General features: G+C 38.4%; 2 long non-coding RNA genes across 2 annotated transcripts; one reads left to right on the forward strand and one right to left on the reverse strand.

Moving 5' to 3' along the window:
- Positions 1 to 7,817: 7,817 nt before the first annotated feature.
- On the forward strand, positions 7,818 to 8,741 carry LOC107566182 (uncharacterized). The gene is made up of 3 exons (XR_001606480.1): positions 7,818 to 7,928; positions 8,204 to 8,302; positions 8,527 to 8,741. It is a non-coding gene; the product is annotated as an uncharacterized lncRNA (long non-coding RNA).
- A 507-nt stretch (positions 8,742 to 9,248) lies between these two features.
- LOC107566183 (uncharacterized) lies at positions 9,249 to 10,204 on the reverse strand. Its single transcript, XR_001606481.1, has 4 exons — positions 10,150 to 10,204; positions 9,763 to 9,849; positions 9,633 to 9,659; positions 9,249 to 9,334 (listed from the first exon to the last, which is right to left on the reverse strand). It is a non-coding gene; the product is annotated as an uncharacterized lncRNA (long non-coding RNA).
- Positions 10,205 to 10,689: the final 485 nt, after the last annotated feature.

Here is a 10,689-nt window from a genome sequence, read left to right on the forward strand (position 1 = left end):
ATATTCCCCTTTTTAGAGCTAATAAATAATAATAAACATTACAAACCCTAACTGATAAGATAAAAATGCAGTTTTAGTTATTGAATTCCTCCTGGGGGTTCTGAAGAACTGTTTATGAAGAATTTATTGATGATGTAAATTTACATTTGAATAATAAAACTATTTTAGAATCAATCTTGGCAATCTTGTAGATATATCGGTTTTGTATTTCTTCAGTTTTAAAGCACTAGGTCAATTCCAGAATACATTTTTCCTCATAATTTACTCACCCCATGTCATCCAAGATGTCTTGATTAAAAAATTAAGGTTTTTGAGGAAAACATTCAGAATCAGAATCAGAATCAGAATGAGCTTTATTGCCAGGTATGTTTACACATACAAGGAATTTGTTTTCGTGACAGAAGCTTCCACAGTGTAACAGAATGACAGTGACAGAACAAAAAACACAGATAATAAAAAATAAAAATAAAAATAGAACAAGTAAATAAGGAATAAAAATATATAAATTGACAATTGTATGTACAGGTATATTATGTGCAAATCTGAAGTGTAGACTGAGTATGAGTGTTAGATAAATAAGTGTATGAGTGTATAAATAGTGTGTGTTCCACAGTTATTGTTAAGTGTTCATGAGATGGATGGCCTGAGGGAAGAAACTGTTCCTGTGTCTGGTCGTTCTGGTGCTCAGAGCTCTGTAGCGTCGACCAGATGGCAACAGTTCAAAGAGGGAGTGTGCTGGATGTGAGGGGTCCAGAGTGATTCTGCCAGCCCTTTTACTCACTCTGGATGAGTACAGTTCTTGGAGAGAAGGGAGGGTTGTACCAATGATTCGCTCAGCAGTCCGGACTACCCTCTGAAGTCTTCTGAGGTCAGATTTGGTAGCTGAGCTGAACCAGACAGTTATTGAAGTGCAGAGGACAGATTCAATAATGGCGGAGTAGAACTGTTTCAGCAGCTCCTGTGGCAGGTTGAACTTCCTCAGCTGGCGAAGGAAGTACAACCTCTGCTGGGCCTTTTTTACAATGGAGTCAATGTGAGTGTCCCACTTAAGGTCCTGAGAGATTGTGGTGCCCAGGAACCTGAATGACTCCACTGCAGTCACAGTGCTGTCCATGATGGTGAGTGGGGGGAGAGTAGAGAGGTTTCCCTGGGTTTTTCCAGGGTTTTTCTCCATATAGTGGACTTCAATGGGACACAATGGGTTGAAGGTCCAAATTTCAGTTTCAATGCTGCTTCAAAAAGCTTTACACGATCCCAGCCGAGGAATAAGGGTTGCTGGGAACTTGTAAAGCTCTTTGAAATTTGAAGTACACATATGATAATCCACGTTTTTCTCCAAAAGTGTATAGGAGTTTTTTGTTGTTGTTAATTTGTTTTAAAAATCACATTTTAAATCGCAAATTGCAAAAACACACTGATGTGCCAAGCCATCAGAACCTAACCGAACCAAAAACCGTGGTTAAAAAACCAAGGTATATATTGAACCATGGGCTAACTTTATTGTTGCGTCCCTAGTTCTTAGTCAGAGCTTGTCCTTTCTATGGATGACTCTTGTTGGTTACTCAGTTCACTTCTTTGTGTTGCCGTTGTTTTTGGATGTATGTATTTTTGTTATTTCTTTATTAAATCTGAGAGTATCCATTATGTTACAGCAGGAAATATCAAGTTCAGTATGACTATAAAAAATGCACTACAACCCCAAAACAATACAATACATTAAAGAATGATGCTTCGTCTGTCCAGACTTTTGCTCAAGTTCCAGGTCTTTCAGATGAATTTCTCTTTGTGTCTCAAGCTAATGTGCTCAGAAGTGTAAGAGCAGACACTGGTAATGTTGTCAGCATAATTCCACTTCTAACTCTTCCAATTGGATTGCTAGCAGTTGTTCTTTTATCAGGATCTTGTTTGATTACTGAGATCTATCTGGATGGCATTTCCAGATTTGAGCTCGGTTTCCACTGCTTCCAAATACAGTGTTTAGGTTATTGCAACACCTGTACCTGTAACCTCAGTTTCAATAAGATCATATGTTTTAGTAGCTCCATTTGCCTTAATTTCCCTCTTAAGTATTTTTCGAAGCACCACTACTTATAAAATTGCAATTAACAGCAAGTCATATTTGCAACATTTTTTAAACTATTCCAACATGGGCATGTTAGGGAACTTTTTTAAGCTTGTTTTTTTTTTTTTTTTTTTTACAATACTAACCTATATACTTCCTACCTCAAAAAAAATACTAGCCAAACACAAGGAAAAATAACTCTGCAAAAGTACTAAGTACATGATCATGCAATTTCATATGACAAATTTCCAATTTCAACTCAAAGATGAATAGCAAAATTAATTATATTACATGGACAAGAACCTGTGGACAAACACACTGAAGATTAGAAAAACTGAATGTCAAAATACAACAGCAGAAACACCCATATACATATTCAGTTGCTCCATTTCATATAGTTTACAAGAGAATGACATTAATAATAGAGCCCAATGGAGAGTCTCATGGGATGTGGGATTGATTATCAGTATGCCTGCTCCCCTGCTGATCCTTGTTAAGATTTCTTGTTTTTTATCACTCCTCTTTTTATTTTATTGATTTTGCTTATCCAGCCCAAACTGCATGAGCTGTAATTGGCTCTCACATGAATGCATGCAAATTAGAAGTTATCTATGGAAATTTCAGAGGACTGGACTCGCCAAATTGGCAAAAAATTAATAGCACAACCTGTGCTCTGTGAGTAACATGATTAGATTGCAAAAATGGCTAATTAAAGTTAAGGGAAAGGCTGTCAGAGTTATGGAAAATTGGTGAAAATGAGCAAAATTTGATTAGGTCAGTGGAGAGTTGAATGTACAAAACCCTGCTGCTTAAAGAAAAACAGTTCACACTCTAATGAATATGCATCATGTGAAACCATCTATTGCCTGATCTCAAAATGTAGGACACATTTACATATAAACAATCCATACTGGCCTTATTCAATTTAGTAAATAGGGGTGAGCTTATATAAAAATGGAAAGGAATGTCACTTTTTGCCTTTGTCTGTGTTCCACAGGACACCTAATATTTAAAGCCCCTTTGGTGGAAAACAACTTTTTAATGTGTTATATGTTTTTAATATCCATAAAGAAAAAAACAGTGCAAATGCATCAGTCAACATCATTGCTGAGGATTGTCTCCTTAAAACTGCATTGTAACAAAGACAATCTCAAAAACACGGTTTGAAATCACCCCTGATTATAAGGGCGAGCGCTCTTTGTGCTCTACACTGTAAAAAATGACCATGAATTTAACGGTAAAAGACTGTAAAAATGCTATAGTAGAAACCTGTTAAATGGTTAACGGTAAATTCCCCTACTATATACGGTGAAAAACTGCATTGGACATTACATGTATTGGACATTAATTTTATGGTAGTATACTGTTTTTGGAAGTGAAAAAGACTGTATAATTTACAGTGAATAACTGTAAATTGACATTCCCAGAATTCCCTGTGTTACATTTCAAATGTGATGTTTTTTTTTTAAATAACTATGTTTCTTCTTAGTTTTTTCTTATCAATTGTGTATATTAGAGTTGTATGTTACACCTAATGTTGTTAAATGAATGTTTATTGCATTATTTCAGTTCATGTGTGTTACGATGATGGTGTTTAGTGTTTGTGTGAATGACACTGTGCAGCTTCTATATATATTAATGTTTAAAAGCTGCTTGTGATGGGCTCTGGTTCATCATGTGACTTTCTCATCCCCTCCTGCATTTGGTGGTTATCAGTGTATTACAAAGGTACAAAACAGATTTCAGTACTTCAATAGGTTGGTATATTAACGTTATATCAGTTAATGAAATTACGGTATTTAACTGTAAATTTAAGTTAAAACCTAAAACATTGCTACCGTATTTTTTACGGTAAAATTCCGCCAAGCACAGCTGCCGTTTTTTTACCATACATTTTACAGAATTTTTTTTACAGTGTAGGCTATAATCCATTCAGAATTTGAATGAATTCACTCACGATTCACTCTCCAATAACCATTTAACCATTATTGCCACTTGCCATTATGTAGCATTTACTACTTCAGTTAACGGAAAGTGAAGCATGTCCAACCTGGCGCAATTAGTTGTAGGATCTTAGAGCAAATCAAACAGTGATAACATGATCAGAACTGAAACTGAGCAAGAATCAGAATTCCAGGAGACCCCAAAGTCAACATGGAGGACCATACAAAAATAAGGGACCCTGGCACCAGCAAGTCTGAAGCGAACTATCTCCTAAAACCGAGGATGCTTTTATGAGATAATCCAAACATTGTCAACTTTAGGCAGTTGAATGTCGAATGTTCGAAAACGCAGCACATCGTGACTCTCACAAGAAAAATAATTGATTTTCCGCCCAGGAAAGAGAGCTAAAACCAGACTCCCTCTTGAGACCTTTTAACCTCTTCCTCACAGGACTGAATTCCTCACTGCTCTTGGAATGGCACAGAGACTGCGTTTACATATCAAAAATGTATAAGATCATTCCAAAATTATGCTATAAGAGGTCTTATAATCAAACATTATAGTTCATGCCCGAAGCATTGTTCTGTAGTCATTTGAGCGCTAGCTTCCTCTGATCGGCTCAAGCTCAATCTTCCGTGGTCACCACAGTTTCACCCTCACTGGACGTTATTTAGGCTATAGGCCAAAGTAGTTTGTTCGTTTTGACACTTGAAGTCTTCAAGACGGTGTCTGCGATGGCAATTAATCTGTCAACCTCTCATCTACCTGTTTTCATATAATTCAGTTTGATCAGTTTGTAGCCTTTTGCTTATTGTGAATTTCTGTGGCGGCACCACGGAGTATTCCGTCGTAGACACACGGACAACCTCAGGTCTCACACAATGGCTTGTAGCTACCCTAATGTTGTTTCATTTAAAATAATTTGGCCTAAGCTTCGTCTGTCATTCATGGTTAATGGGCCTCAATCAGAAACTCTAAAATGTAGCCTATTAGAAAGTCTAATAGTCAACTTTGTTACAATGTAATTTGTCATTTTGTTTTGCCCTTTCAAAAAAAGAATATATATATATTGACGGATAGTTGGCCAGGGAACTCAGTGACGAGTCCACAGATTTGCACACGCCCCCACCCTCCAGCCAGTAGTCCAAACAATATTTGGACTAATTTACAAATTATTATTACTGTTTATTGGAAATTTACAGATAGGCCTATATAAACAACAAAGAAAGAAAACCAGATAAAGACTCAATAAATTAATATTAAATCGGAAGGGTCTGTTGCCATGACGGCGACACGTCACACTTTCTCGCGCGCATCCCAGAATTTCAAGGTTTTTCCAGTCATTGCAAGGATCACCGTCCACAGATCGGTAGGTATCTCAAGCCCGTGTTATTGATTTCTTCACACCACCTTGTTTATTCCTGCACAGCGCCAAACGACGTTGCTGTCACAACATAATATGTTTGCACCAGTGTCGGTTTAATCCTGGGGATTACTTTGAGTCTGTTAGTTGCAATAATGCTTGAGCAGTTTAGAATGGGCATTTCAGGACACAGAAACAAAATCAATAATTCAGGCTACGCAACATGTAAAAGGAAAACATAAAAGGGAAAAAAAGCACTGTCCAGTAGCTCACAGCATTTAAACAAAAGAACACTTATTGACAATTCCAATGAGATTGTCAATTTTGGAGCAAGTTATCAAGAATAATGGTCAAAAGAGATGCATAGCGTGACCATCAAATGGAAACATGTGATAGTGATCACAAGCTCTTCGGATTGACTTTTCCCCCCACCTAAGACAAAGAACAGACTTTCAGAGATTCCTTACAGACCTCTTAATCTCTGGTCTTCATACATTCACAGAATGGCTACAGGAACTGCATTTCCATGTGAATATGCATCTAAATGACACTAAAAGGACCTGAGCAACTAATTATTTCTATGCCTAACTCCATATTATGTATGTGACCCACATGTGACTTATCAGGTCTTAATCATTTATTGTGTATGTATTTTTAATAACTATTGAATCGCTTAATGGTTCGTATTCAGGTTTGGTATGTGTGAGTTTGAGAATTCATGCTTGAAACATAGTGTTTTCACTATATTTTGGATATAAATATCCATTGCAGAATTGATGTCATACGGCTCGTTCACTGACTCGCTGGCCGTCTCAGTGATCAGCCGTAAAACAGTGATTCTGTCCTAATTCCCTTACATATTATTGGTGGAGTTCCCTTTAAAATCTTAAATGATTCCCTTTGAGCTAAATTGACCTGTTTCCCTTACAGGCCATATGGCTGCTGAAATTAGTAATGCTCTTCTCCGTGAGGCCAAGGTGAGACAAATTTTGATCAACTTACTCCCATGTCTATGAAAATCACTATTGATATTGCATACAGTTTGTTTGTTGTAGTTGTTGTTGAAGTATGATGTTCTAGTCATGTATTGTGAATTGGTGTAGTGTGATATGTTTCTGACTGTTACTAACCTTTGAACGTTGTGCACTATTCTTCTATTTTGTAACATGGTGTTTTTTTATTGTATGTTGCTTTGAAATAACCATAAGGTAGGCTGATATTGTATTTGCAGAAAATTGCAATTTTTTGCAGACATTTTTTTTCTCATATAGGCTGCAATGGCAATGGAAAGCTCTGCCATTCCTCAAAAAAGAAAGAGGACTAGGAGAAAGAAATCGGTCACAAGCAGGCGTGAGAAACGTCAGAGAGCACAAAGCCCTGCATTGGGTTTGTTGTTTACTGCACTGTTGTCATAGTTCAATAATGATAATTCACTAAATGTTGGTGGATGGAAAGATGGTGTGAGCCCACTTTGACAGATGTATGATGAAATTTCGTGAATTTTCTAGACTAAAATAGATGATAATGTAAGACCCTGATAGACTAGATAACCAAATGTGTTGGCCTCTGCAGCTTCTGAAGTTACAGGGAACCCAGTATGTGAGGAAGTCCCTCAGATTGAAGATCCAGAGTTGACTGCAAGTCTTGGTGAGTATGTCTGTATTATCCCTATGACTACATTTCCTATTCATCCACCTTCAAACTGGTGTATCACTTGATAAACCAACATTGAACGGTTAATGTAGTGTGTGGCATAGTCAAAGCCAAATTTTCAGTCATAATTATTGTCATAGTATTAAGTCATTTTATCTATTATGCCTTCGCTCAGTTGAAGGGTGGTGTAACAGTTATTTAGTTATTTTTTTGAGAGTTAGACTTGTAACCCAAAGGTTCCAGGTTCGAGTCTCAGGTTCGGCAGGGATTGTAGGTGGGGTGAGTGAATATCCAGCGCTCTCTCCGCCCTCAATACCACGACTGAGGTGCCCTTGAGCAAGGCACCGATCCCCCAACTGTTTCCCGGGCACCGCAGCATTGGCTGCCCACTGCCCCGGGTGTGTGTTCACGGTGTGTGTGTGCGTGTTTGTTCACTACTCACTGCTGTGTGTGTGTGTACTTTCCAGGTATGGGTCACCATACTTGGCCATACGCCATGTCCTTTCCTTTCCTTTTTTTCATAAACACGTCTTCAAGAGTTGAAGGGTACTCTTACCTCAGTTGAGTATCCGGTGGCAACAAAAAAGACAGTGTGGGCACAACGACAGGTGTTTGCTGATGTAAGAGCAAAAACAGCTAGGCCAGTGCTCCTTGATGCCAAACTCTCAGCTGAAAGAGTCATCGAGCACATTTGCAACAAATGCAATGCTGGAGAGGCTGTCATTAGGTGCCTGGATTGTGTTCCACTGGACACAGAGTTTCTATGTGGAAGCTGTGACATAGAGGCCCACAAAAAGAATGTGTTTCATAACAGGGAGGCAGCATTTCATGGCTACTTGGAGCCTATTCCCCCTACAAAGGCTGTGGTGTTAGATGACAATGGCCAATCTCACTTTTGTGAGCAGGGTATGTTCATTCAACAATTTTTTGTTGACTAGTAAAGAGTAATTCCACAAATATTCTTTGTTGATAGACTTTGTCAATGGAAAAGGTTTAAACTCTTAACTTGAATCACTCTGACCGAAGAAATAGTTTTTGTTTGTTTTTGAGTGGGTTTGTGTTTGAAAACAGTGATAATGACATATCTATTTTGTTGATGTTGGCTTTGAATTACTAATATGACAAGCCTATAGATATGCTGTAGGGATTGAGGAAAAACTTAACAACTTCTTGCATTGCAGTATGTCGATTGCCCTTGCCCACACAGAGGGCAATATGTGAGTGCACCCATGAGATTGAGGTCACCACTTGGAAGCATATTTCAGTGGTCACCATGGATGGTAAGTTTGGAAAGTCCTGCTTTTTGTTTTATAGTACCGCAGAACTTAACAAGTTAAAGCTTTTCTTTTGAGCAATATACCAGTTACCAAATGTTAATGCCGTATTAAATACTACCTATTACCAATCGCCTTTGTATCTCTGTATGAAATGAAGAATGGACAGGTGAGTTGAAACAGTTGGATCTGTGAAACATACTTAGTCCAATGTGTCTCTTTTTTCACAGGACGATACGATGTCTGTTTGCCCCGTAAGGTTTGCCCTACCTGCTTAGCGGAATGGACTCCGGGGGTGAAAGACCTTCTGAACTACCGTTACTGGCCAAGCACCACCAGCTGCCAGACACTGTATCGTTTTGATATCTTTGAAGCTTTTGCATACATGAAGGTATCTGCTTCTTCAATGTCAAGACATGCCTTTCTAAAGCTGCTGGATCACCGATCTGTTCAGGCTGGAAGGGTAAATCTGCATAAATCATATTGTAACACACAATTATATTACTGTATCTGTAATGTTGGCTACATGGATTTAGAAAATAGTAATTCTGCTGCCTTGGCCGAGTTGGCTATTGTGCTGCTTGACTAATCAATTGAAATTGTGAGTCATGGTTCATAAGCCCAGGGAGAAGACCATACCCCAAGGTAAGAGCTAAAACACTTATAGGAACTGTAGAGCAACTATATATACAATAAGCCCAAGTAGTTCTTGTAGTGTGAGCATGTGAAAGGTTTGCAAAAAGTTATATGAACTGCAAAAAGTGTGAAGGAGCCTTTAGTGGCTGAGAAAAAATGAATGTTGCTTTAAGCTTTTATAAACACAATGGGGTTGCAGATTTATTCCGAATAACAATTAAAGATGTTAACAGAATTATGCTCCATATTCTGATTGCATGGAGGCAATATTGTCTGTAAGTATAGCAACTGTCACATAATTAAGCATCTGCAGTCCTACCTTTCTCTGCCTTGTCCGGATTATGCCCTTGTATGGGTGCACCTCCCAGTTGTTGTGGGGGCAATCTTTCTGTTTAGTTCCAACTGTGTAAGATAAGTACATACAGTAGTGATAGAAGACAATCCAAATGCAAATGTAGCCAAAAAGAAAATAATTAAAAATCAAACACAAATTAGAGAATAAATATTTTTGGTGTGGCTTAACTCTACAACTTCGGGTATCTGTAAATGCATCTATATACACTATGTATACACTATGCACACTATGCAGAAAATCCAAGATGGCGGCGCGTTCACACGCTGTGGCTTCTCTCTCTCCCGACAGAATGTGTTGATAATGTAAAAGATGGCAGAATATTAGCTTTGTCACATTTAAATTCACCTTTCTTCCTCCGAATTCGTCTTGTCCCTAGATAGACAAATAGACTTGGTTCAGTACATATAGAGATTTGATGCTCAAGCATATTCTTGAAAAGATAAAGAACACAAAAAAAAGCTGAAGAGCTTTACACCTTGTCCTGTAGGAGGAAGGTTTAAATTCTGTTCTGGATCGACCGTAGTCCCTGCCTTCTGGTCCATAACCGTGGTGGCTGTGGAATCTGGGGATGAGTGGAGAGATGGCGTTGTCTCATAATATACAATTAGGTCAAAATAAAGATCTGGAAAAAAGAGCTTAAACCAGAGCCCTGTGGTTCAAGCTCACCAAGTGCTGTAGGTTGGAAGAAAAATTTGAGAATAGCAAACTGGCAGCTTATGCTAACTTTAGTTAATTTAACGTTAGCTGCCAGTTCACTATTTGGTCTATTTTATACCACATTTTCTCGTTCTTCTTCCTACTGACAACATACGGTGAGCTGGAATAACAAGGCTATGGTAAGAAGGCCTGTACACTTCAACACCTTGTCCTGTAGGAAGAGGGCTAAGATTTGATTCTGGACCGTCCGTAGTCCCAACCTCCTGGTCCAGACACATGGTGGCTGTCCAATCTGAGGAATGGTCGGAGAGTAAGTGTTGTCTCTCAAAAGTGTACACACAGATTACATAATATACAATCAGGGGCTATATTCACAAAGAACCCTAGGGCTAAAAGTAGCTCATAACAGGCCAATTTAGGAGAATATTTTGCGCTAAAAGCAGCACCTGTCTGGGATAACTTAGAGGTAATCCAAAGGACTCCTCACACTCTGAGACCAATTCATAAAACATAGTCTTTAATCATAATCAAATTAAAGTAGCCTACTTTCTATTTGTGCAAACATGTTATCATGGATGCATTTAAAAATCAGTGCACAGATATTTTGTTTATCTGCAGTGTATTCCATTACCATTTCATTTGTAGCCTGTCATCTGTCAACAGCGCTCCAGACACACGTAATCTCTTCAAAACTTTTTCTCCTCTGTCCCCCTCCCACCACCTCCCACCACTTCTATAATGTGCT

This window comes from Sinocyclocheilus grahami, unplaced genomic scaffold (assembly GCF_001515645.1).
Source record: "Sinocyclocheilus grahami isolate Dianchi unplaced genomic scaffold, SAMN03320097.WGS_v1.1 scaffold1054.1, whole genome shotgun sequence".
NCBI lineage: Eukaryota > Metazoa > Chordata > Actinopteri > Cypriniformes > Cyprinidae > Sinocyclocheilus > Sinocyclocheilus grahami.